This window comes from Microcaecilia unicolor, chromosome 3 (assembly GCF_901765095.1).
Source record: "Microcaecilia unicolor chromosome 3, aMicUni1.1, whole genome shotgun sequence".
In the NCBI taxonomy this organism is placed as follows: domain Eukaryota; kingdom Metazoa; phylum Chordata; class Amphibia; order Gymnophiona; family Siphonopidae; genus Microcaecilia; species Microcaecilia unicolor.
Window position 1 is genome coordinate 124,050,687 of NC_044033.1, and position 27,132 is coordinate 124,077,818.

The window sequence follows — 27,132 nt, forward strand, 5'->3', positions numbered from 1 at the left end:
TACTGGATTTCTGAACTCTGTTGCTTCATGTGTGATGTTACATGTTTTACATTGTTGACATTTCTTATGTCTCCCCGATGCATTATGTTGAGTTAGAGTGGGTAAATTAGTTGGACTTATAATTTCCTTAAGATTGCGGGTCCTGGAGAAGGCGATTCTAATTTGTTGGTTATGTAGAATTGGATGTGATTGCATCATCGACCAGTTGTGTTTAATGATGTACCTCATTGCATCACCTCCTTTAAAGAATTGAATAACAAAGGTATTTATATCTTTGCTATTTATCTGTGTTCGTGATGTATTACGCAATAGTAGCTCTCTATTGTTGTGTTTGGCCCTTTTATATGCAGTTTTAATCACTTGTGCAGGGTATCCCCGTTGATTTAAATCTTTTTGAAAATTCTTAGCACATCTTTTGAAGTCATCCTGGTTTTCACAGACTCTCTTAAATCTCAAAAATTGCGAAAAAGGTAAACTATTTTTTAGTTTTGTGGGATGGCAACTTTGATATTGGAGAAATGTGTTTCTATCTGTTGGTTTTTTAAAGATTTTCGTGTTGAATTTATGATTCACTATAGTTACATCGATATCCAAAAAATGCACATTCTCTGTCGATTGCTCAAATGTGAATTTAATATTTCGATGGCACGAATTCAGCCATGTGATAAATTGAGATAGCATAATCTGATCTCCATACCATATCAAAAAAATGTCATCGATATAACGTTTCCACATGGCTATGTGTTGTTGAAAAGGTGAATTGTTAAGCCATGTTTTTTCATATCTTGCCATAAACAGGTTAGCTATTGAGGGGGCAAAAGTTGCCCCCATCGCTATTCCTGATATTTGTAGATACATTTCTCCATCAAATAAAAAGTAGTTTTTAGTGAGTGCCAATTCTGCCAGCCGTAGTATGAAATCAGTGGGGATTCTATGTGGTCTTGCTCTTTTATCTAAGGCCTCTAGAATAGTTTCTAATGCTTCTGTTTGAGGAATCGATGTATATAATGATGTTATGTCTAGTGTTATTAGAAGCATGTTTTCCTTGATCAAATGATTATGGTCTTCTAATATGTTTAAAAAATGAGTGCTATCTTTCACATAGGATGAACATTCCTTTACATAAGGTTTGAGGATGACGTCAATAAATGATGATAATGCTTCTAATACTGACCCTCTTGCTGAAATGATCGGACGTCCTGGTGGTGCTTGTAAGTTTTTATGTATTTTAGGTAATGCATAAAACACCACATAGAATCCCCACTGATTTCATACTACGGCTGGCAGAATTGGCACTCACTAAAAACTACTTTTTATTTGATGGAGAAATGTATCTACAAATATCAGGAATAGCGATGGGGGCAACTTTTGCCCCCTCAATAGCTAACCTGTTTATGGCAAGATATGAAAAAACATGGCTTAACAATTCACCTTTTCAACAACACATAGCCATGTGGAAACGTTATATCGATGACATTTTTTTGATATGGTATGGAGATCAGATTATGCTATCTCAATTTATCACATGGCTGAATTCGTGCCATCGAAATATTAAATTCACATTTGAGCAATCGACAGAGAATGTGCATTTTTTGGATATCGATGTAACTATAGTGAATCATAAATTCAACACGAAAATCTTTAAAAAACCAACAGATAGAAACACATTTCTCCAATATCAAAGTTGCCATCCCACAAAACTAAAAAATAGTTTACCTTTTTCGCAATTTTTGAGATTTAAGAGAGTCTGTGAAAACCAGGATGACTTCAAAAGATGTGCTAAGAATTTTCAAAAAGATTTAAATCAACGGGGATACCCTGCACAAGTGATTAAAACTGCATATAAAAGGGCCAAACACAACAATAGAGAGCTACTATTGCGTAATACATCACGAACACAGATAAATAGCAAAGATATAAATACCTTTGTTATTCAATTCTTTAAAGGAGGTGATGCAATGAGGTACATCATTAAACACAACTGGTCGATGATGCAATCACATCCAATTCTACATAACCAACAAATTAGAATCGCCTTCTCCAGGACCCGCAATCTTAAGGAAATTATAAGTCCAACTAATTTACCCACTCTAACTCAACATAATGCATCGGGGAGACATAAGAAATGTCAACAATGTAAAACATGTAACATCACACATGAAGCAACAGAGTTCAGAAATCCAGTAGATGGTAGAATATATCAATTACAGTTTCAGACTGATTGTCAATCAACATTTGTTGTATACATTTTGATTTGTCCTTGTCAAAAAATATATGTAGGAAAGACCAAACGTCGACTACATGAACGGATGACAGAACACCGCTCATGTATTAAATTGAACAAAATAGGAGCCCCGATAGTAGCACATTGCCAGGAGTTAGGACATACATTTGATTCATTTAAATGTTTGGCTATAGATCAAATCCCTAATAACATTCGAGGGGGTGATAGAGATAGAATGCTAATTAGAAGAGAACAGAAATGGATTTATACACTACAATCTTTAGAACCTAGAGGGCTTAATTCATTAATTGAATGGGCAGCCTTTTTTTAAACAAGTTTTTTGAAATAAGTTTTTTGAAATAAGTTGTTTGTATTTCTTGTATGCATTCTTTGGATTCCCTTGATTGAATTCAATGCAGTTATTTGCATATGACTAAGAGCATAAATAAGGATGACTCCTTCCGGTGAGTGCTTTTCACTACCGGAGTCATAGGAGCAGAAACGCCATGTTATAAGGTTAGTGGTTTAACGGCTTGATTTTATAAACATTTATATTGAAGAATGTATCATTATGTTTATTTGTAGATATCGTGACTAGCCGAATAAGTTGCTTGGCCCCCTGAGGAAGCTTAAAATATATATAGCGAAACGGAGAGCCCCGTAGGGCAAGATATTAAAAAGCTAAGTAACATTAAATACTGTTTCCAATGTCCGATATTGAAAAATAGATGTCTGATATTGAATAACAAATGAGCAGAGTTTTTTAAGACCAAGGATTAAAACGGAGTCCAAAAAATGCTGACGTTCAAGTACATGATACACAACAACGCCTAGCTAGGACTTATGAGGTCTTTTCTCTGCTTGAAAGAAAAAGAAAAATAAAAAATAAAAAATAAAAAGATACCATTTTATATAGAAAAAGATAGATACCATTTAATAGTTTGATTAGTAATCCAAGAAATGTTCAGCTTATGATTGCTATTGTAGAGATTTTTCTGCTGAAACTGTGTCCAATTAGATTTTTTGTAAATATTATTTCAGCAAGGGTAGGAGTGGATAAACATGTCCTGCTGCAGTATGTGCAGCCCGAGTCACTCCTTGTGTGTGTGAGTGAGACTAACAAGTTAGTTACTTCTTCCATTAAAGGCCTGGTTGAAGAGCCAAGCTTTCACCTGTTTCCTGAAGTAGAGATAGTCTTGTGTTAAGCGGAGCCTTTCAGGCAGGTCATTCCAGAGTGTGGGGGCTTGTAGATATAACATCGTGTAATGTTTTTTTGGAGAGGGTGTGGTTAGTGATAGTCCTTGGGAGGACCTTAGTGTCCTTGGTGGTACGCGGAGGATCATCCTATTCTTCAGGTACTCGGGGCAATTCCCTTTCAGGGCCTTGAAGATCAGACATAAAGTTTTAAATTTAGCCCTGTATTGTACTGGTAGCCAATGAATATTTGCAAAAATGGTGTGATGTGGTCACAACACTTGAAACCTTCTATGAGTCTTGCTGCTGCATCCTGAATCAGCTGGAACTGGTGCAGGCCCTTTGTAGCCAGACCATTGTATAGTGCATTGCAGTAGTCCAGTCTTGATGTTATCATGGCATGCACAACTGGGATAAGATTTACCTTCTTGATGTAAGGAGAGAGGCAGCATAGCTGTCGCAATTATTAGAAGCAGTTCTTGAAGGTTGCTTGGATTTGAGGAATCAGAGTAAGTGTTGAATCTAACTGTGTTCGAAGGTTCCTGACTTGTGATTTGAAGGGGAATTCGTTCTTCTGAAAAGGGATTTTGATGTCAGTTATGTATCCACTTGTGTTAGGAACCCAGAGAAGCTTGGTTTTACTTGGGTTCGGGCAAAGATTGTTGTGTTTAGCCCATTCTTGAATTGATGTTAGACAGGTAATCAGTTTATTCAAGGATGTAGGTAAGTCAGGTTGAATGGGTATGAGTAGCTGCACATCATCCACATAAATTTAGAACAGAGTGTCTATTGACCAAATCAGCTCGGCTTGAGGTCAGTGTCCATGGTGGTGATGAGTTGCTGCCAAACTTTATGGATTGTTGCCTGTCCGATAGGATCCGAACCAGGCAAGTACTGTTCCATTGATACCAGTTTCTGTCAGTGTTATGATTCTGCTGGTCTGGCAGGGGAGGGGTGTGGACTCCATTCCTGATTGGCTGTAAGGGTTTGAGCTGATGTCAGTGGGTAGTACTTAAGCCCACATGTCCCTGCTTTCCCTGCTTTGGCGTTACATTTCTTGGCAGCCTAAAGCCTTTACAGTTCTCTGTCAGAACGTTACTCTGGTTGTGTTTCTGTGTTCCCTGTTCAGGATTTCTATTACTTTCCCTTTGTTTGGGATATCTTGGGGCAGCGTGTGTGTGTCTGTATGTGTACTCAGCCTGCTGTTTTAGTTTGCTTTGTCTGGGCTCATTTCTGTCAGTATGCGGGTGTGAGTTATCAGCTCACTTGCCTCCAGCTGGGCTTTCCCCCGCTGCTTGCAGTTCTCTGTGGGAGGCCAGCTGCTTTGTTTGTTCAGTGGGGGCTTTACTCCCGTTCGTTCAGCCGCAGACTCGGCAGGCTGCCGGTCTGCCCCTTCCCTCAAGTTGTTTGTTTACTTAGTGTTCTCTCCCCTCCGTGCTCCTGCCTCTGACTGCTGGCTCAGTAAGTTTAACCCCTTGTGTACTGTGTCTCTGCCTCTGTCCTCTGTGTAGTTAGACAGGGGATTTTCCTCATCCCTTTTGTGTTTTTCCTCTGGCCTCTGGTTTCAGGGCTAATCTACCTTTGTTTCCTGTCCTGGTGTGTGGTTGCTGTGGTTCTAGTGTGTTCATTTTCCCTTCTGTCCTGGGGGGGGGAGGGGGTTCCTGGCTGCGGTGTTCGTGTGGCAGGGCAGTCTGCTTGCTGTTTTCTCTGTATCCTCTTGTGGTTATAGGGTGCTTCCTGTGTTAGTTTGCCCTTCCTGCGCTAGTCCCCTTGGAGGGTGTGGCACCCCGCTCTGGTTCCTTTGGTGTCTCTCCTTCTTAGTCGGGAGAGGAGGTTCTGTCCTGGGTCTGTGGAGCCTCCATGGTTGGCATCTCGGGTCCCGTGGGGACTCCGGTATTCCTTTCTCCCCTCCCTGTGTGTATTTCGGTTCCGGTTCGGCCGTGAGGCCCGTACAAGTGGCTCTGAGTGTATTGGTTCCGGTTTGGCCATGAGGTCCGCTTTAATGCCTATTTCCCTTTCTTCCTGAGGTGCTGCGTGTGGGTAGGCTAGGGGTGTTGGATAGTTTGGGTGTGTAGTGGCAGGTGGGTCTCCCCTAGGCCTTGGTCCCTGCTATCAGCGGGCCTGGGCTCAAGGGCTCACCACCAACCCAGCAGATTACAGTCAGTCATTCTAGCATGATTTAATGATCCACAGTGTCAAAAGCTGCTGAGAAAATCTAGCAGTACTAACCTCGAAGCAAATCACTTGTCTCGGTTTCTGTGAAGTCCATCTAGTAGGGATACGAGGACTGTTTCTGTTCTCTAACCTGGTCTGAATCCAGATTGACATGGATCTAGCCAGTTTCTGTCTTCTAGCTAATCATTAAGTTGAACACAGACTGTTTGCTCTATGAGTTTCCCTAGAAATGGGATGTTGGATACTGCCTGTAACTTTCAAGTTTGTCCTGGTCAAGGTTGTTTTTCTTTAGCAGAGGGTGAGCCACTGCCCTTTTTAATGTTGTTGGTAGTTGCCCATTAGAAAGAGAGGTGTTCACAATTTTTGCGGCACCTTCTATGAGGCCCATACTTGCCTGCTGCACTATCTTTGATGGGCAGGGTCGAGGGTACAGGTAGTTGGTTGAAGGTCTCTTAGGATTTTGTCAAGGTTCTCCTCTCATTGGGTTAAAAGTGTCCCATCTGTTTCTCACTGGTTGGGAGCTGGGTGGGATTGCCTGTAAATCCTGGTGGAGACTTTTAATTTTGTTTTGCAAAGTGTGCAGCAAAATCATTGCAGTTCAGTTTAGACTGGGCAGGCTGGTTCTGTTGTGGGGATTGCAGTAAGTATTAACACCTTAGTGCTGCAGATACCCATATAACTTACAGTATTTTGTAAGTTACTTGTGTAGGTATGTGTCCTGCTCAAGTTCTGCCCATATTTTTGTCCCCTTGCAAATATTTGCATAGTTAAGCATATATTTACAGAATAGCGCTTAAGTGGAATTTTGACAGTTATAGGTGTAAACACCATTATTTTAAACATTTATGCACATGATGGGCAATTCTACAAATTGGGTGCTAAGATTTGTAAACACATTGCATGCATAAATGTTTAGAGTATGCAGGTATGCACTTATGCTCCTATATGCCAGTATGCCACCTAAGTGCTATTCTGTAAATGTGCAACTTTCCTTCATAGCGCGTATTTGCAAGGGGGGATACACTTGGGCAGAAGTTTGGTTCCATTATCATTTCCACAAAGAGATGCTGGTCAATATACAAGAATACAGCAAACTCTTTTGTCTCTTCTCAGTTTCCAGTGCTCAAACCAAGGATGTATATTAATGCCAGTGTTCCCTTTAAGGAGCGACCTGTTGCGTGCAAAATTTTTTTTGAGTGAGGGCTGAAAATAGTCCAACAGCTAAAAAAGATCAGAGAGGGACCTGAGCTATCTGTGTGGTCCATTTGTAAAAAGTCAAAAGTTGTTCCACTTGGATAGATAGTGCCTTAAAAGGGGGAGAACAAAAGATTTTTTTAAAAAAATATTTATTTGACAGCTTTTTAATTTGTTTGAAAGCTTCCTACATGTAGATATAAATATCATGAAATAAAAACGGAATATCACTAAAACAGCTTCAAACAGTAATACATTTGAGTAATGCTGTTAAAAAATTATATTAGAAACCATGAAGTTGACTTGGTTAACTTCTGCTGTATATCAACCAGTAGTAAATGGTAGTAATAAACAAAATTAAGTGCATTTTTATAATATGCCACTGCATTCCACAAAACAAAAGGAGTAGGTTTCCACAAACCATCTTTCTAGTTTGATCTAGGTACAGGAAAAAAAAGATTTTAAATGTTCCCAGGTTTCAACCTAATTAATGTCCCTATAACCAGCCCCTCCAAATGACACACTGATTATGATTTATAACAAATGACGACTCTACCTATGAAAAGTTATTCTGTTATTATACTTCCTCTGTGTACATCCATATGTTGCTCAAGCCGGCATGTTTAAAAATATAAGTGAGAATAAATAAAAATGCTACCAGCAATAAAAAAATGACAACATGGATGTAGCAGCCCATCTCCTGTTTTTATCCAACCTCCTAGGGTTCCTGTAGCCACCAGCGATTCACAGTCAGAGGCCGACCGTCCCCATGGCTTTCATTCTGCCGCATCCTGCCCTCTTTACTGCAACTTCCTGTTTTGACGCTAAATAGGAAGTTGCAGTAGAGGGTGGGAGGCAGCAGGAGGAAGGCCATGGAGACAGTCTCTTACTGCGAATTGCTGCCAGCTGTAGGATCCTGTAAGTGAGACCTGCAGAGAGAGGAAGATGGGAAGGGAGGAAAGGATTTTTCACTGCGGGAATATCCCTCTGAAACGAGCACACATTGATCTTAAGTGAGCAACGCTCCTGATTTGTATGTGCGATCTCTCTTGTCTATTCCATGATGTACCTGCATCAGGGAATTTGCATTCAGGTCACAATCAAGTTGAGAATTTTTCAGCTTGAAGATCTATAACCATGTTTCAAGGTAGTGGAATCAATAGATATGTACTATAGTCCACTAACTGGAAGACAGACAGGTTATCATTGACTAGTTTTCCCAGGCAACTAAACACTTCAGGCTCACCATCAGTCTGTAAAGAATGGAGGTCATTTATCAGTCAGCTTCATCTAAGCTCTATGTCAAGTGTACAGTTTTCATTGACGACACTTGAATGAATGAAAATAATATATAATATATCTGAAGTATTCTTTCTAACTCTGCCAGTGTTCACTGTGAGATTATACAATGCATAGCCAAAGTTAGCTCTTCCTTTGTCAAACTCTGTTTTTATCTATAGGAAAACAGAGAGGTGAGCATAACTACATAGATCAAAGTATGGTAAGTAGTAATACTGGCCACACTGCTGTATGGGTGTGAATCTCGGATGCTGTACTGCAGATATTTAAACACAACTTGAGCAATTCCAATAGTACACTTTCAGATTCCTCTGCAATATAAGGTGCCAGATATCTAGTCAAGAGGGAATAGTGCTAAACCTCATTTTTTTGGAGGACATCAGAATTCTAAATGTGTGCTCTGTAGTTAACTGAAAAAATGGGAACAGGGAAGACTGAGCATAATGGTGAAGAACTCTCAAATACAACCTTAAGACCTGCAAGGTATATTTGAACAGTTGAGAGGACATGGTCTTGAATAGAGCCAGCTAGAGGTAACTTTGTCACTTGGCTACCCAAAGTCTAGAAACCAAGTAAGAACAAGCACACAAATAATGAGAGAAGATTGGCCAGATCCACAAGTTCATTAATTACAAGTTTATTTGTTCAACAGCATTAAATATGCTCTTACTCGTACTTCTAGTATTGGACTTATATCAGTATAAACATAAATAAATTAAGAAAAAGTAAAATACTGAAAATGCATGTGTTGTCATTTGACAGAAGACTTCATCATTTACATAACATTTTTGGCTGCATTTCATTCTAGAATGGACCAAGTAGGTGACTGACTTTCCTTTTGTTTCGAAAATTAAGGTCCCAGGAATGATATTAGATAGCACTTTTTCATTTGAAAAGCATATCGTTCGTCTTGTCAAAATGTTTTTTTTTCTCTTTTAAGGCACTAACGTCAGATCCATAATTGCTTCAAATCTTTTCAATTTAAACTTCTGACACAAGCATTAATCTTAATCCAACTAGATTATTGCAGCTCATTGTATGCGGGTTGCAATTCTTTTCTATTGAGAGGGTTGCAAACATTTTAGAACACGACCGCAAGGTTGGTTTATTTTGTGGGCAAATATAAGAGTGCAACACCTAATTTAAAGCTCATTGGTTACCTATTTATGCCAGGATTAAGTTCAAGATTTGTACACTGTTATTTAAGATACTCCATGTTTTAGCTCCCTATCACATGTGTTCTGTTACCATCCATCAGAAATACTGTGAAAATAACGAGATCCTCTTGTATTGCATTTCCCCTATTCCAAAGGGGTTCGTTAATCAGAGCATTTTGAAATCGTCTTTCGTGCACTTGTCTGCTAGTTGTTGGAATTGTCTTTCCAAAGAACTTAGATACCTATCGATTTATTGGTGTTATAGAAAACACCTGAAAACTTGGCTCTTTCAGAAATATCCGAGTTAAGCTTCTCTGTTTTATTTTACTAAGTAGTGTTTGGTTGTATTATTCTCTGGTTTGTTCCTAGTTCTCTTGTTTGTAATCTGTGTTGAGCTGACCAGGTTCCAAAGAATATAAGCATTCATGTTATGTCATGCTACCATTGGCTTTCATAGAAGCTGATATTCCTTCTGCTCAACTCACATTCTGACCAGTGCAAGTCTTAGTGCCGGTCTGTTGGAAGAAGGCTTGTTTCCCTTTTTCCTTCATAGCATGTGCTTATTTTTATGCATGCTGACTTGGCTAGCTTTCAATGGCTCTTGATGATTATCAACTCCTTTCTACATTGTGGGAAAATCAAGACTGCAGCCAAAAAGGAGGGGAGCTGTTATAGCTTTGCTTTTCAGGAGAGCACAATAGAACCTCCAACTGCAGCTGCTGCAGCTATTTTGTGTTTGTATTCTTGTAATGAGCTTTAAGATCTCTCAGCTCTCATTCTGTCTTAGAGCACTGGGATGGGATTTGATATACCACTTTTCTGCAGTTTACATATTATATGCAGGTACTTATTTTTTCTCCAAGGCCAAGCAGGCATAATGTTCTCACATGTGGATGATGTCATCCATGGAACCCAGTACGGACATTGCCAAGTGCACTGTCACTAAGTCTTTCAGGCAGTGCCCCCACCGCACGTGCATGGGTGCCTTCCAGACCAGCAATCGTTTTTTGTGGAGCAGAGAGATTGATTTTGTGTTCTCTTCTCAGCGCATAAAACTTTTGCCATTTTGGTGCCTTCCCTTTTTTGGGACTTCTTTTGCCACATTCTTCAATTTTCAGTATTAATTTATTCAGTTTATACATTTTTTCATATCATTTTCAATTTTCAGCCCTTTTCCCTTTCTCTTACCTGGGAAGCATCAATTATTTTCATGTACATGGTTACTCAGGCTCAAAGAGCCTTTTGACCTAGTGTCGACTGTTTTTCCTTCCATGTCAACGAGGGTGCCAAGTAGCTTTAAGAAGTGTACTCAATGCAATAGGACTATTTCAGGCACAGACCCCTCCCCCTAACTGGTGTGTTTAGTGCTTTGGTTCAGATCACTGGGACATACAGTCTAACCTCTGCATGCAAGCGGACACTCTTAAACCATGCAGAGTGCAGCAAGAAAAACTTTTCGGTTTTGCATTGACATCGGCATCCACATCGAGCATGGCAGAGGATTTAGTATTCGAAGCGGAACCTACATGAGTGTCAGCATCAACATCGGGTGCACAGATGCAACATCAAGAAGGTCCAACATTGGACTTGGTACCATGTACGCCTAAGGACTCTATGTCCTCATCATTGGTGCTGCACGGCACCTGCACTTTAACAATCCTAAGAAGCATCACCATCACTTTCCTTCCAGGCACTCGGCCCATATCTCCCCTGCATCGACATCCTCGATGCATGGGAAGCATCCATGCCGTGGTGACTGCTCTCATTCTCTCCAGATCATCTCTCATCAACAGCCTTCAAAGTATTCAAGATCTTATGTTCCTGCACAGGCTATATCTCAGGCTGCATCCACACCGCTTTCTCAGCTGGTACCGATGCCTACTCTTCACAAGGAAATCCGGGCCATGCTCAAAGAGGAGCTTTTAGGGCTACTGCATTTACAGTCTATACAGGCTTAGAGGGTGCTTAAACCAGCCTCATCCCAGCCCATCGATGCATTGGAGAGACAGTCATGGGAAAGGTCCCACATGCTGGCTTGGCATCGACTGTCAGTGTGACATGAACCCGACCGACGCATTCATCAGCATCCCTAGCCAGCACTCTAGTCATCACTCTCTTCCTTGTACTTCCCATGAACAGTACTTAGAAGAGTCAGACTCGGACCTCTCCTGGGAGACGGATCAGGACTAATTATTACAACAAGGAAAAAAACAAAAAAAACCACTCCAACTAATCACTACAACAAGGGAAAAAACAGAGACCTCATAGCCGGTTGATTAATTTGATAATGCTTCATGTTAAATTTACTGTTGTGAATTTGATATAGTTCACATAACACATTTGTTTTCTACCATTGACACTCATTGAAAACACTTCTTCCTGGTTTGTAACAGACGGATCAGGACTGACAGGACCTCTCACCTGAGGAGTCCTATAGCATTCCTTCTGATCCCACTCCACCACCTGAGATATGTAGATCTTTTCCAGAGAGTATCGCTTTTCCTGGTTTTGTCTTAGAGATGGCTCAAGCCATACCTTTTAAACTAGAAAGAAACTCATTCAGAACTTTTTGAGGTTCTGGATTATGACTTGCTTCCTAGAGAAGGAATCCCTGTTCATTCAATAATGAAGAACACTCTTCTCAAAACTGGGAGACTCCACTGCAAATTCAGGTAGCACCAAAGAAAACATAAAATGTATAGGATACAGAAATCCACTAGATTTGAGAAAACACAACTACCTCACTATTCACGAGTTGTGGAATCTGCTTTAAAGCGCACTTGCAGAGGGACTTACGGTGACATCATCAGAGAGATGATGGCTTAATCCTAAAGCTCTGTGTGCTTTCCCCTAATATCAGTGTACTTAGCATATTTCACGCAGTTAAATGACCACAAAATTGTGGAGCTTGCATCTTTTAACCTTACCGGACTTACCATTTTGATGTTGGGGATGTTGCGTCAATGTCCAAGTGAAGTTAAACAATACCGTACTGCTCAGCTACATAAATAACAGAGTGGCCTGCAGGCAGAGCATAATCGCTTTACACTGCTGGTGGAGGATGTCAATCGGTCGTCCTCCCCGGTGAAATTTATGGGTGAAGAAGGAAATTTGCAGACTCCACTGATGAAACATGACCCTCACCAGCTATTACAGGAATTAAAACTGGCGATACAGTCTGATGTGGCTACCCATTTGAGTGAGTTGAAAGGGACTTGCGTGGTGGCCTTGAGGATTTGGGGACCCACATGGAAGAGGCGGAACAATATTTATAAAGTCAGGCAGAACGCATCATGTCTGTAGATAGTTGCATGAATATGACCATGGAACACCTCACTCAACTTGTAGTTAAAATAGATTACATTGAGAACTGCATGAGATGGACCAATATAAGATTCCACAGACTTCTAGAATCTGCATGAGGTGAGGACAGTACTGCCATAGTGCAAACAATATGCAATCAAATTTTATTGACCCCACTTCATGTTAAGTACTACAGGGTTCGATCCTTTCACCACTACTGCTTAACCTGTTCATAAGCTCTTTGGCACTGCTTATTCAGTCACAAGGAATCAGTTCATATTCCTATGCTGACAATTTCCTACTAATTCACTTTACAAATCTGTCCTCACCTGATTTGAAACCAATTCAAAACCGTATTTGGGAGGCAGCAAGTTGGCTTACAGAACACCATATGGTTTTAAATCCAGGTAAGATAATAGCTTCCTGGATAACAGGTCACAGTCCTATACCGTCGTTAATTCCAACCTTATTCGACAGATTATTCCTGTCTCCTTGTTTAGATATCTCGGGGTAATCTTTGATTCTGCTCTCTCTTTCAGCTCTCATGGGCGGATGATCAGAAGCAAACGCAGGTGCTAGAGGCTATTAGTGCCATGATCAGAGCCCCTGAGTGCGTGAAACAACAAGCTTGCGGGCTCTGAACGCAACTAGCATGCAAGTGCATGCTAAACAGGGCTCTTAGCACAAGTAGCGTGCAAATGCATGCTAATCATATTCCTCCCCAATGATCTGCGGCAAACCCTATACCAGCTTGGAGCTGGTGTTAGGGTTTACAGACCATTGGGGAGGAATGGTGAGCTCTGTCCAGCATGCATTTGCATGCTAGCAGGCCCCCCATTCCTCCTTATACAAACCCCCTGCTGAAGCCCCCCTCAGGAACCCTAACCCCCAGCCAACAACAGGGGGGCTGGAGGTCCGGTGGTCCTCCAGTCCTCTCAACCCCCCTGACATAAATTTCTCCTTTATATGGTGTGGAGCCCTGCCCAGCACATCCCAGGATGCATTGGGCAGGGCTGAGCGCTGCCATTTTCAAGTCGGTGCCGCTGAAGAGGAGGGAGTGTACCTCCCTCCTCCAACAAAGGTATTGGGGCGGGGAAGAAGGCTGCTAGACTACCAGGGTGAGGGGGTTTGATTTGCGGCCCTCTGGGCCACCAGGGCTTTTTTGGTGGGGATGCTAGGGGGCCTGGAGACTCACTGGATCTCCAGCCCCCCCCCTGAACTTGTGTCAAGGAGAGGATCGGGGGGACTGGAGATCTGCTGGACCTCCAGCCCCCGTGTTGGCTTGGGTTGGGGGTTTGGTGGGGGCACTAGGCCACCAGGGCCATGCTGTTTGGGGTCTGGGGGTCCCACGGACCTCCAGCTCCTGTGTTTTCACAGCCCAGACCTGTCAAACAAGTGTGGGAGGATGTGCTCAGGCACAATCCTCCCGCACTTTACCCTATGATCAGAGATAATAGCGCACATAAATGTGCATGCTATTATCTTTGATCATAGGAGCGGTAAAGCCCCACATTGTTCTAGTGCTATTTTTAGAGTTCTGTTTGGAACAGCACAGGGCTTTCGATCATCTTGGCATCAGATCTCTGATGTTGTGAAGAAATTGTTTTATTTCCTTCAACAGTTACGGGCAATTAGGAATTCAGTAGATCAAGGATCTTTATGCACTCTTTTGTATGATCTATCACTGCGCACTATGATTACTGTAACATTATCTACACTGGTATCACTAAAACCAAACTGAAACGTTTACAAACCATTCAGAACACTGTGGCTTGTGTCATTTGTCGGGCCGCTAGATATAATAGGGTTACTGCTCTCTGCAGCATCTTCTTCACTTGATCCCCATTCAATTTAGTTAAATGTAAAATTCTTATACTGACACATAAGGCACTTCATACTACTACCCCATCTTACATTGTGGCATTGACCATTCCATGCACACCAGGCCTTACTCTTCGCTCTTTAACAGATAACAGATTGGTTTTACCCCCACCATCCAGGGCCAGATGGGAATCCACTCGTTCATCGGCTTTTTACTTTTTTCCCTGTGTTATGGAACTCATTACCAAAGCAAATTAGATTACAAAAGTCTTAAAATTAATTCTATAAAGCACTGAAAACCTATTATTACCAATTAGCTTTTACCATCAAATGATGCAGAATCTCAGTAGGTTGACTTCACAGGTTCCTGAGTTGTGATGTTTGTCTTTATGTTTGATGTATGAATGTTACAGTTATATACTTTGTTTGACTTGCCTCCCTGTGCGAGAGATTTGTCTTCTTTCCTGTCTTTTAATGGAGTTCCTGAATGAGTATTATTTTTAAGGTTTTTATAATATTTGTTTTTGTGAACTGTTCTGATTTGCCATACAATAATTAACAGTATAGTAAATAAATGATAATGAAGAAAAAATTACAAGTAAATAAAAAATTTCTACCATTAATTGTGGACAAGGAAAGCTTCCCTTATTACCAGAAGCATCTCCATCATAGCTTTGAATAAATAATTGAAGGGAATCCAATGATAATATGCAGGTTAATATTTAAAAGCATTTATGCGATTGTTGGCAGTACCAAATAGGGTTTTTTCTAAAACTCCTGGCTACAGGTAACTTTTTTATTTAAATTGCTAAGGGATCCTTTTACTAAGCCACGCTAAAAATTGACCAGTGGTAGTTTTAACATGTGGGTTTCCTGCGTATTCCAGCCACTTTTTATCTTGGCCATAAAACCCCTTGTTTTCAATGGAGGGAGTAAATGGTCGTGCGCTAATAAAAACAGCAGTAATCAGGTGGCACATGGCAATGCGTCTCATTATTGTGCAAATTGAATAACACAGTTTGTGTTAAAATTTGCAAGCTGTACTATTTTTCCTGCCCGGGAGCATTGTGCTGCTCACATGTGACCCAATGTGTCTAAGTGCCATCTTAAAAAGGTCAGCTCCATAGCAATAGAAGAATGGACTCCTCCCCTTCCTTCCAGTAAAGAGCCCCACTCCCTGAAGACACCCTCCTGAAGACAATTTTTAGACCCCCCAGTCCATGATCTCCACTGGACCCCAGACAATGCTTTCCACCTCTCCTCAGCTTAGCTTGGCATTTCCTGGTGTATAGTGGTAAGGAGCATGAGTGATCTTCAGTTGTTTGTCTTCCATTTAGTACCAGTTCAAAATTGCACCTTTCGACCCCTAGCATCTTAGTAACTAGCCCTATAAATGCTGCCACAACTATTGCAGGTATAAAATTAAAGGACGTCTTATCAATTTAACTTTATTTTGTGGATTTTCAGGGCACCACTGATAGTATTGCTGAAAATCACTTTATGCAATCTGCCCATTGCTGAAATTGACTTTATGGTGCTCCATAAACAAGACTATGGAAAAACAAAATGACAAATGCCATGCTTGAAAAAATTGTTACATCTTAGAGAACTTATGAAGAAGTCGCCACATCATCCTGTTTATCCCATTTAACAACTATTCTAGTCAGAAAATATCTTAGCTGTCTTGGCTCGTAAAAGGTATGCCCATTACTACCATATCTTATCAAAACACTTAAAGGATATGGATGAATAATTCTGCACCAAAAGCAATAATTTATCAGCCCATTACCAAAACAGTCTCTTATTTAATATTACTTTTTATAAATCTAGGCAAACTTAAATTCTGTGGCCCAGTAACAATACACCTCATGTCTCTAAGTCCATTTATATATTTGTATCCTGGGCAGACTCTAATCTAAATAAAAGTAGGAGAATCTCCCACATGGTTGATTTTCCAGTGACCTGTCAAAGCTCTGTGTGGAGTTTAAGTTGTCCATGGACAGTTCTTCTACTAGCCTCTCCCCCTCCAGCCTAAGTATCAGTACATATTTTCTCTAGCAGGTAATAAATCGTGTTAATAGAGGTACCATATCAGATGAAACGTTCAGACTCTAAAGAAATATTTCTTCAGCATTTCCTGAGCTAAAATAACAGGAAACTTTGGAAAATTCAGGAGTCACAACCTTCAGCACCTGACTTGATTTTCCATCATTATGAATAACCACATTATTCTTGCTGAGCACTGTATTACACAACCAAAAGGCATCTACTTTTGCTCTATAGCCTAAAATGTTCCTGTATTCTGTATTTTTATATCCTCCTGGAACTGCTCTTATTACACAATTGCAAAGACAAAATTGCAGGTTCTTTGACAGTACTAGCCAGGGTTGATTCCAGCTGACTAGTTAGTGGTAGTTTTTATAAAACTTTTTCATATGCATAATGCCAGTATACAGTTATAAAATACTGTTTATAAAATAAACACCCTGCACAGGTGCAGAAAGTGAAAAGAACACCTGTATTTGTACATGACTCAGGTATAGGTATCTTCAGGGGTGCATTTTGGGCAGAGCATTGGTAGAGTCACAATTTACATGCAGAATTTCTAAAATATGCATATATTTACACCTGTTTGAAAGCTGACATAAGGGTACACAGCTTCATCTTAGCCATGATTTCTACAGTTTTTGTGGAATAGTTTTACAAATATATAAATAATAGAATAATATTGTTACAAATAATAATATCAAACCAAAAATTCCAAAATATATAAATATTGTGAAATGTGCTCAGTTCACCAGTGTGATCACATATCAAAATTGTGAGTGAGTACTGGACTTGGAACCATCATTGCACATTTATGTTCCAATATATGTAAACGATAATGAGACCAAACAACTCAATATATACACTTTATAATAACTAAATTGACTGGAATCAGATAAGTGACTTTTGACTTAGCATATTACTAAAGAGTGATGACCCAGCTGCATAGGCGGTCAGAGGCATAAACGGGTGGCGGCCCGGCACAGCAAAATATGGTCCTGGGAAGGGGGGACTGAGGAGGTGACAAGGGAAGGGCTTGTGGGCAGGTAGAAGCAGATTATTATATCAGGGATAGCAACGGAGGAGGTAGTAAAGTGCAAAGGGGCGGGGTAGAGTCAGGTGACATGAGGGTAAATCTGGGAGGCAGGAAAAAGGAAGGGCATTTGAGGCAGTAGGCATAGCAATTGCCAAGGTGCAATTGCCATTTTGCATGTTGCTCCGGCTCACCCACCCCACACGCCCTATGTCAGGGAGGATAGGGTTCGTTGCAGCATTTGGCAGATGCTGGGTCCTAGCCTGATATAGTACACAGCAGTATGTCTTATACCAAATCAAGTGTAAAAGGTGACATGGTTTTGTCCCATGCTAGCAGTGGCATGGACGATGTCTAAGACCAGGAGCAGTCCCTCTTTTGTACGGAGGAAGGCTTGTGCCAGAGTAACAGATGATCTGCAGTGCCTACCTCATCAGACTTTGACAGAATGGGGAGGCTGAAGGCTTCAAGAAAGAGAGTCAGTGGTTGGGAAGGGGGAAATGCTTTGACGTCAGTCTCCCGACCAAAGGCTGGGAGGCTAACACCTAGGCATATATCTAAGGTATATGCCCCAGGCAGAGCTGGGAATCTGCCTCGTGAGTAAAGGTAGAGGGAGCTGTGTGACTCAAAATGCTAGATCCCTGGCTATAAAATGCTCTGGTTAGAAGGACGAGTCAGGTGTTTAATTGCTTGTTACAGTAAATTGTATTCATGTATGTAATTGCTTGCAATTGTGAATGTCTTTGAATTGTAGATTGCTGCAGCCTTAATAAATTCCATTCTTCTTCTCGGATATCTTGTGAAGTGTAGATAACATGTAATATGTGGGTGGAATGAAAGGAGAATGCCGAGGTGCCACCTGCCCAGTTTATGGACTGAAAGTCAATTTAGTTATTATAAAGTGTATATATTGTTTTGCTTGGTCTCGTTATAGTTTCCACTCCAGTTGAGATGTGACCATATATATATTTTTTGGTTACATATATTGGCACTTAAATGTGCGATGATGGTTCCAAGTATAGTACTCACTCATGATTTTGATATGTGATCACACTGGTGAACTGAATATATTTCACAATATTTATATGTTTTGGAAGTTTTGGTTTGGTATTATTATTTGTGACAATATGATTTATTGATGCTATTATTTATAAATTAGCAATCATTTGTTAGCATCTTAACTAAATTTAAAGTAAATTAATACATTATTGGCAATTTTACAAAGAGACACACATGCCTATGGTGCTCATTTTTAAAGCACATGGACATTAAACAAAATAAAGTCCATCTGACAAAAACGTCCAAATAGCGATTTTTGAAAGGCAGAACTAATCACCTTACTTTCTAACTCCTGTTACTGTTACCTATCGATATGTTCCATCTTTGCTTATACCCTACACTGTCAATTTTTGCAAAATCTTCATTGGCTAACAGTACAATACAGGGCTAAATTTAAAACTCTACGTCTGATCTTCAAGGTCGTGAAAGGGAATGGCCCCGAGAACCTGAAGAATAGGATGATCCTCCACACGCCACCAAGGACACTGAGGTCCTCCCAAGGACTATCACTAACCACTCCCTTTCCAAAAAGCATTACATGATGTTATACCCGCAAGCGAGCCTTCCACAGAGTAGCCCCCACACTCTGGAATGCACTGCCTGAAAGGCTCCGCTTAACACAAGACTATCTCTACTTCAGGAAGCAGGTGAAACTTTGGCTCTTCAACCAGGCCTTTAATGGAAGAAGTATCTAACTTGTTGGTCTCACACACACAAGGAGTGACTCGGGCTGCACAAACTGCAGCAGGGCATGTTTATCCACTCCTACCGTAGCTGACATAATATTTAACCATCTCTCTGACCTCGTTTGCAACTTTCTTTAAATCAGTCACCTTACTTTCTAACTCTTCTTATTGTCTTACCTGTCTATTTGTTACATCTTTGCTTTACCCTTCACTATCAATTAAAATGTTCTGTTACGTATCGTGTTGACATTGTAAGTAGTATACCATGCCATACTTTGTATTGTTATTTGAATATTTTTACTGCTGTAATTGTCTATTGTTCATGTTTGATTTATTCTTATTGTACACCACCTTGAGTGAATTCCTTGAAAAAGGTGGTAAATAAATCCCAATAAATAAATAATGGGTCTACCCAACAAAGCAGCAAGTAGGTCCCAGGAGTAGCCTAGTGGACTGTACACGAGGGGCATAATCGAACGGGGAGCCCAAGTTTTCCTGAGGACATCCTCGCAGGATGTCCTGGCGAAGGGGTGGGGAAACCCGTATTATTGAAACAAGATGGGCGTCCATCTTTTGTTTTGATAATACGGTCATGGATGCCCAAATCTTGACATTTAGGTCATCTCTAGAGATGGTCATCCTTAGACTTCGTCGTTTCTGATTTTCGGCGATAATGGGAACTAAGGATGCCCATCTCAGAAACGACCAAATGCAAGCCCTTTGGTCGTGGGAGGAGCCAGCATTCATAGTGCACTGGTCTCCCTCACATGCCAGCACACCAACCGAGCACCCTAGGGGGGCACTGCAGTGGACTTCAGAAAAAGCTCCCTTGTGTGCTGATCCCCCCAACCCCCCCCCCCCAAAACCCACTACCCACAACTGTACACCACTACTATAGCCCTTACGGGTGAAGGGGGGGCACCTAGATGTGGGTACAGTGGGTTTGTGGTGGGTTTTGGAGGGCTCACATTTACCACCACAAGTGTAACAGGTGGGGGGGATGGGCCTTGGTCCGCCTGCCTGAAGTGCACTGCACCCACTAATACTGCTCCAGGGACCTGCATACTGCTGCGATGGACCTGAGTATGACATTAGAGGCTGGCACAAAATATTTTTAAAGGTTTTTTTGAGGGTGGGAGGGGGTTAGTGACCATTAGGGGAGTAAGGGGAGGTCATCCCCAATTCCCTCCGGTTGTCATCTGGTCAGTTCGGGCACCTTTTTGTGCCTTGGTTGTGAGAAAAACTGGACTAGGTAAAGTCATCCAAATGCTTGTCAGGGACACTCTTTTTTTTTCCATTATGGGTCGAGGATGCCCATGTGTTAGGCAGGCCCAAGTCCCGCCTTCCCTACACCTCCAACACGCCCCTGGGAACTTTAGTCATCCCTGCGACGGAAAGCAGTTGGGGACACTCAAAATCGAGTTTCGATTATGCCGATTTGGGCGACCCTGTGAGAAGGACGCCCATCTTCCGATTTCTGTCGAAAGATGGGCATCCTTCTCTTTCGAAAATAAGCCTGAAGAGGAGCCAGGTCCAAATCCCACTCTAATTAGTTCTAGTTTGGTAAAAATTTGTGAACCCTCTAAATACAACAAAATACCTACAGTATCTACATATAGGAGACACCCGCAGGATTGAAACCTGTTATAGTGGTGTAAAGTTAGGTACAGTAGGTTTTTTTTTCCTGGAGGGCTCACAATACATAATAAAGCAGTTAAGGTGGGATACGTACCTGAGTGCCTTTTTGTAAAGTTCACTGCACTGGCCACTAGGCTTTGCTACTTCAATGCAGGGACATCTGTATGGCCATTTTGGTGCAAATGTTGCCAGATTTCTTGTCTCTGTTTCTTTGCCACTCATAAGTAGGAAGTTTCGTTTTGGAAAATGTCTGTTCACTTTGGATGTTCTGAGCATAAAAATGTCCTCCTCGTGTATTTTCAAACAGGAAATATTGATATCTTTATGTTTGAAAATGCCTTTAACATGGATGTTCTTTTTTAGATGAACCGAACTGGATTTTTTTTTTACTGGATATCCTTTTGAAAATGCTCCTCTACTTGTGTTATAAAATACACATAAAATAGATGCTTAGTTAGCCTCTCAACCTAGGCGAATTACAATAAAATTACTCTTTAAGGAGACCTTTTACTAGGGCTAGATTCTATATATGGCACTTAAAATATCGGTGTGAAAACATATCTGTGTAAAGGGTAGTTTATAAGCCATGCTTAAAATTCGGTATGATTTATACTACTACTACTACTATTTAGCATTTCTATAGCTCTACAAAGCATACGCAGCGCTGCACAAACATAGAAGAAAGACAGTCCCTGCTTAAAGAGCTTACAATCTAGTAGACAAAAAATAAAGCAAACAAATCAATTAACGTGTAGAGGAAAGAGGAGAGGAGGGTAGGTGGAGGCGAGTGGATACAAGTGGTTACGAGTCAAAAGCAATGTTAAAGAGGTGGGCTTTCAATCTAGATTTAAAGATGGTCAAGGATGGGGCAAGACGTAGGGGCTCAGGAAGTCTATTCCAGGCATAGGGCACAGCAAGACAGAAGGAGCAAAGTCTGGAGTTGGCAGTAGCGGAGAAGGGAACAGATAAGAAGGATTTATCCAGGGAAGGGGTGTAGGGAAGGACGAGTGTGGAGAGATACTGGGGAGCAGCAGAGTGAGTACATTTATAGGTTAGTAGAAGAAGTTTGAACAGGATACGAAAACGGATAGGGAGCCAGTGAAGCGACTTGAGGAGAGGGATAGTATGAGTAAAGCGACCCTGGCGGAAGACGAGATGGGCAGCAGAGTTTTGAACCGACTGGAGAGGGGAGAGGTGACTAAGTGGGAGGCCAGCAAGAAGCAGGTTGTAGTAGTCCAAACGAGAGGTAACAAGGGTGTGGATGAGGGTTTTGGTAGAGTGCTCAGAAAGAAAGGGGCGGATTTTACGGATGTTGTAAAAAAAGAAAGGACAGGTCTTGGCGATCTGCTGGATATGAGCAGAGAAGGAGAGAGAAGAGTCAAAGATAACCACAAGGTTTCGAGCTGAGGAGACAGGGAGAATGAGAGAGCCATCAACAGAAATAGAAAACGGGGGGAGCGGGGAGGTGGGTTTGGGGGGGGAAATGAGAAGCTCGGTTTTGGTCATATTTAATTTCAGGTGGCTTTGAGACATCCAGACAGCAATGTCAGACAAGCACGCTGAAACTTTGGTTTGGATGCAAGGTGAGATATCAGGGGTAGAAAGGTAGATTTGGGAGTCATCAGCATAGAGATGGTAGGAAAAGCCATGGGACGAGATTAATGAACCAAGGGAAGAAGTGTAGATAGAAGCGGAAAGTTGCATGAACACTTAGACACAGCCATTTGCATCAACGAAAACATGGTGCAAATGCATGCACCTAAATTTACGCATGGAGCACCATTGCTCTGTAAGTGCGCACATAACTCAAAGCCGTGCCCTCCATTCCACCCTGAAATGCCCATGGCCTTCCCATTTCTGTGCCCCCTTTTTTGGACCGTGCATAAATTTTAGGCACTGATCCTATGTCTATCTTTACAACTGTTGGCCCCAATTGAATCTAATTAGTGTCAATTGCTTGTTAAAAAGTCAGTTATTGATACTAATTGGCTTGTAATTCAATTAAATTGCATATGCAAATTGGGAACACTCCTAAATTTGTATTTACAATTTTTGGTGACCTTTATAGAATTGGGGGATTATGCATGAAGAGCAGGCTATTGCAAAATGTGTTAAAGTGTATTGTGGTGTTTTGCCTGTTAGCATGTGCTAACTCGTGTGTTAGCTTTTTTTTTTTTAATGTTTTTTGGATGTGGTGTATCTTGGATGGAGAATAGGTGTAGATGTGCTAACCAGCTAGCACTTTCACATTAGCGGGCTTTCTAATGACTAATGCTGATTTCACATAAGGGCATATAGTGCCTCGTAAATAGGAGGCAGTAAGTGCTCCCACATAAACTTTCACAGGTAGCATAAACTAATGTGAACATTAGTGCATAATCTGAAAGTAAAATTAATCAAAAATGCTTTACAATAATGCCACGTTGAATTTGGGTTTATTGCACGGAAAAGTCCCATATTTAGATTCTCTAATCCCTGATTCCAAAACCCCTTTAGTTAAAAGGATCCTAGTGACTACTATTGGCCTTATAATAATACCCTCCCTCTCATAGATATTCTGTACACTTAACAGAGGACTTGATCCAGGGATCATAGCTTAAGGGCCAGTAACTCCTAAAACTAAAGAAATGGTTCCAACAGCCGCTGTGAAGTTGATCCCCAAAAAATATAAAATAAATACCCACCTGAAATGAAAACTACAATTTTCCAAAATTGCTTTTTGTTTAATTTGATTTTTTTTAGGGATTTATTTTTTTATTTAAATTTTTTTCTATTCCACACAATCCTACAACTCTCAGCAGATCACAGCATAACATACATAATATAATTTTAAACAAAGACATACACACATACATGCAATAAAATATTATTGACTAAAACAAATCTGTCACTAAAACAATAAGGAGCTTAAACACCCAGCTTTAAACCACCCATAAGAGCTTGGGCAAAAAGGAAAGTCTTCAAATGTTTACGAAACTGGAGAAGTGACGTGAAGGGATGTGCATATTTTCAGAATTGTTGGAAATTTTCTTGATTTTTGGATGTGTATGAATTGGTTTAATGAAATTTTCTTAACCTGTATGATGTCTTTTTAATGCTTGTAAATCAGTTGTATGCACATTAATGTATAGGTTAATGTGTATATAATACATTTTGTGTGCACTATGAGGATAATTCTATAAAGAAGGCACCAATATTTATGTGGCAAATATGTGCATAAATGACAGATAGTGGCAAATATGTGTGTAAGTGCTAAAAATCCAGCTGTTCACTGTGCTGTAAATGCACTTATTTTATAGGTGGATATTCTATGCAGAAACTAATCAGATCATGGTGGGACTCGTATGCAGGGGCCTGTAGCTCATATGTAGCTAAGTGGGGCCACGGGGGCATGGGCCCCCACAGATTAAGCCCTGGCCCCCTCTACATTTGACCCCCCCCCCCCCCAGCCGCCAACCTGCTACCGCCACCAGATACCTTTGCTGGCAGGGGTTCCCAACCCCCGCCAGCCAAAGTCTTCTTCAGCGCCGGTCAACTCTGGCGCCTTCGCTGATGATCTCTTTCTGACTCCTTAAGTCCTGTATGCACATCCTGCATGGGGCTACATACAGGACGTGCACGCAGGACGTAAGGAGTCAGAAAGAGATCAAAGAGATCATCAGCAGAGGCGCCGGAGTCGACCGACGCTGAAGAAGACTCTTCGGTTGGTGGGGGTTGGGGACTCCCGCCAGCAAAGGTACGTGGCGGCAACGGGAAGGGGACCAAAGTGGCGGGGGGGGGGGGGGGTCGGCGGCTGGGGGAGGCGGGCTAAACAGTGCCTCTCCTCCTCGGGCTCTGGACCCCCCTCCCACCGAGGTCTGGCTATGCCCCTGCTCATATGTGTAACCACCTTATCTCCCAAATCTAAGCATGAGCATTAACACCAGCTCTATGCAAGTCCTGTTTATATCAGATAATAGGGATTCTAATGTATAAACAAAGATTCATGTGTATAAGTGTATAAAATAAATGCATTTTGGCAGATAAAAATATTAATTTTTATTCATTTTCACATCTGATAAAATTTTGAACTGAACTTTGCAAAATACTTTTGTTCTCTCTCTTTATTCTGAATTCTCTTCTTATCTCTGTTGGGCTTTACACTTTTTTTTCTGAAACCACATATACTTCCCTGCACTACTAGATGATTCCTAATTAGATGCTGTTTATATGCAGTGTGAATTAAGCATAAAATGGAGGCAAAGAAAGAATTAGGAATATCATTAACAACTTCCGTGGTTCTGAAGTGTAGCTGCTTTAATTAACAGCTTTGTGGTGGCAAAACAAATGCACTCTGGGAGAGGCTGTGAATAACTGGGAGAAAGTTGGATGTATCCTGGAGGCAAAAGAAGTCTTGAGATCTTTGTTGTTTTACAGTTATTGCTCTTACTGTTAATGATATTTGAGGAATATGGTTAACTAGAAGCTTTTAAATTTGCAATACAATTTTCCAAAATCAGAGCAAGGTGATAATTTTTTGTTAATTTCTTTTGTACTTTTCTAGCATGGTCACATTGGTTTTTGTTTTCAGCATCCTGCTAGGTCAATAGTCAAAATCATTTAAGAGGGGAGTAATCAATGTGGGCCTCTGTTGTGTTATTCTACTGTTAACCCTAGTTATTAGTAACTGGGTCTTATGGCATAAAATGGGACTTGCCTTAAAGGCTTACTGAAACTGCCTGAAATCTTTCAGCCAAAACCAAAACTGCAGCCGAAACTTATCACCTGGTTATGGACGACACCAAAATATTAAGGGGTCCTTTTACTAAGGGGTACTAATAGATTTAGGGCCCTGTTTACCAAGCTATGATACAAACGCATTAGAGTGTTAACCGTGTAGACACATAATTCTGGCTGTATTCTGGCAACAGATCTACAATAATGAATGGACAATAAAAACAGATACAATCCAATTCCTCTCAGAATGGGACGACAGATGCAAATCCATATTAGACAACATTGCTCTAATCCAAACTAGAACCTCACATAGGAATAATTCAATACCATGATTCAATGAAGAGCTGAAAAAACTCAAAACACAAGTTAGAAGGCTAGAACGCGCATGGAACAAAAAGAAAGACGACCCCACACTCCATGCCTGGAAACAATTTCAAAGGAAATACAAATATACCATAAGACAAACCAAAAGATTATATTACAAAACTGTAATTGGACCAAAGTACAAGGACACATACAAACTTTTCCAACTCATGAATAAACTACTAGACACTACACCAGTCACGACCAACAGCAAAGACGCACCGGGAGCAGATAATCTCGCGAGATACTTCAATGAGAAAATCATACAACTACGACGAAAGATACCTGTCAGTACCATCGACTATGATGAAATCCTTGACTGTCTAGACCCTGACCCTGGACAGACAGAACCTGGACCAAGTTCGAGACACTATCAGAGGACATCATCTCACAAACGCTTAAAAAATTTGCCAAATCTCACTGCAAGCTAGACATATGCCCATACAACCTTATGACATTCGCTCCTCAACAATTTATAACAGACATTACGAACCACTTGAATTATATGTTACAAAATGGACTCTTCCTGAAGGAGAAAGGAAACATCCTACTCACCCCCATACCCAAAGACGCAAAGAAAAATGCCAGTGAACTAACCAACTACAGACCAGTAGTATCCATCCCTTAATAACCAAACTAACAGAAGGATTAGTGACCAAACAACTTACAAACTATTTATATAAACACTCAATACTCCATGACTCCCAGTCAGGATTCCGGTCTAACCACAGTACTGAAACAGCACTAGTCACTCTCATGACCAAACTCAAACACATGATCACAACGGGAAAAAACACTACTTCTACAATTTGATATGTCAAGCGCCTTTGACATGGTCGATCACGGAATATTACTACATATCCTTGAGTGCTTCGGAGTTGGAGGCAACGTTCTTAATTGGTTCAAGGGATTCCTAATCACGCAATAATACCAAGTGACATCTAACTTGACTACCTCAGCCACATGGATACCTGAATGCAGAGTCCCATAAGGATCTCCCCTCTCGCCAACTCTGTTCAACCTAATGATGATACCCCTAGTCAAACTACTATCAAAACAAAACCTTAACCCATACATATACGCGGACGACGTAACGATTTACATCCCATTTAAACAAGACTTAACGGAAAGTTCCAATGACATCAACCAAAGTCTCCAGATCATGCATTCATGGGCGGACGCATTTCGGTTGAAACTTAATGCAGAAAAAACCCAATGCCTAAT

The 27,132-nt window shown here is 41.0% G+C and overlaps 1 protein-coding gene across 1 annotated transcript in view; it reads left to right on the forward strand.

Moving 5' to 3' along the window:
• The window catches only part of MACROD2 (mono-ADP ribosylhydrolase 2), a 2,039,061-nt gene that overhangs the window by 555,797 nt on the left and 1,456,132 nt on the right, over positions 1-27,132 (forward strand). The gene's annotated exons all lie outside the window — the stretch shown is intronic.